This window comes from Dermacentor albipictus, chromosome 3 (genome assembly GCF_038994185.2).
Source record: "Dermacentor albipictus isolate Rhodes 1998 colony chromosome 3, USDA_Dalb.pri_finalv2, whole genome shotgun sequence".
Classification (NCBI taxonomy): domain Eukaryota; kingdom Metazoa; phylum Arthropoda; class Arachnida; order Ixodida; family Ixodidae; genus Dermacentor; species Dermacentor albipictus.
This window is the reverse complement of record NC_091823.1, coordinates 63484695-63486451: the sequence shown is the minus strand read 5'-3', so window position 1 is coordinate 63486451 and position 1757 is coordinate 63484695. Positions and strand designations below refer to the sequence as shown.

The 1757-nt window shown below is 43.7% G+C and overlaps 1 long non-coding RNA gene across 2 annotated transcripts in view; it reads right to left on the bottom strand.

Annotated features, from left to right (window-relative positions):
* Nucleotides 1-1757, bottom strand: part of LOC135898808 (uncharacterized) — a 190169-nt gene that overhangs the window by 125589 nt on the left and 62823 nt on the right. The window lies entirely within an intron of this gene.

Genomic DNA, 1757 nt, shown 5'->3' with positions numbered 1-1757 from the left:
CATCGTGAGACTGGAAACTTGCTCATACGCTGAGAAGCTGGCACCTAGTCAAATTCGTGTCACATTATGCGAATGTTGCGCCTAGGACAGTTCAGAAGCTGGAAGGCATTTATGCTAAGACACATTTGTCACAAGAAATTGCACACATCCCACGCCCGGCGGGAATCTATGTTATATGCGAATCATTTTGTAGATGGCTGGCAATGCAGCATTGTTTGGGTTTCCGCAAACCGTTACCATGTGACCCACCGCGTTTGTGTAAGTCGATTAGTTGTGTGTGTGTGGCGCGAGCGTATGCGATTGTGATGAGAGCATCAAGACAGCGACGGTAACGACGATTGCATGAAGGCAACGACATGATTCCCACTGCGTCCATCAGATGCGAGTTTGTACAACACGCCGATTTTGGGTTCCGCATAGTTATTTAATGAGCGTAAACGAGCGATACAGGGAATGTGACCATGATATGCCTTTAATTGGTATACAATCGCACGTACCTACGTCTATGTCATGAGGTGTATTTTAAAATGCCGATGGCATTTGTACGCCGGCGAAGAAGTGCTAAAACGCGATCGCCCTAGGTCAACCATGAAGGCAGTCTAAGTCGCGCAGTTTCTGCGTAGCATTAGCTGTTACGAGGGAATAGAAGTGCTAAAGAAAGTGTACCGATCCCGAAGTGAGAGGTGCTGTCTAACACAACGTCTATGTGTGAGCTGTCACAAGGAAAAACCGCGAGCAACTGGCATGTGATTGACACATGCACCAAGCGCCTCAAAGAGCTGGTCGGCTCTGCCACAAATTGAATATGCTCGCGACTATGTATTGCACATGTTGGAATATTCAAAAGTTGAACGGAATCTCTGCCACAATTTTTTGGTGGTTCACGTGGGAGCGAACACCAAGAAAAAATTTGTTTCGTCGAGTATGGAACGGTGGTCTGTCATTGCCTCACTTGTTTGTTCAGCAATTAAGTTATCACGATACTGTCATTACCGACCAAGTCACCCTTTGTGTCGTTTTCTTGAAACCATGCTAACAGATGTCATTCCATATTGGTTTTGACACTAGATTGGTTCCAGATTGGCTTTGAGCTATTGACACACGCTACACAGTGTCAAGGTTCTTGCGCGAAGTTGTGTCTTCACATCGGTTCCTCAGGGATAGATTTTCACTTGAGTACGTTTCCCATGCAAAAAGAAAGAGTCTTATGGAAAATCTTTTTGATTATTATTGAAATGAATATTAGGAGACGTTGGCGCCTTTATGGTGGCACCGGCTACCCCTTGTCACTTGGCAAAGGAAACAAATTTGCCTATAAAGGAAGAACAGCGACAAAAAACATGACACCCTGTAGAACACTGGATGAATAAGTAATATGCAGTCCAACAGTACAAGCATCGCAAAGTTTTGGGCATGAGTCCAGTACACGTACGCATATATAAAATCAGCTATTTTGAGCAGCCAAAACACACAACACATGTAATACACTGCAAGTACAGAAGAGACTTTTACATATTGCGTAAAGGTTGCGTTCACCACATAAACCAATTATGAACCACGAACAGCAGTTATCTTACTCATTTAGTGCATTCGGACAATCTGGAACTTAATATTTTCCCAAAATAATGGTGTCCTCTAAAAACATTTCCTAAGCAAAAAGCGCTCTTTCCTTAAGGCCCACAGTTGGCTATGGGCCAAGCATCTTTTTTAAGGTGAATGGTCTTGTGTCTAATATCAACAAATTTGCTTGCAGTACC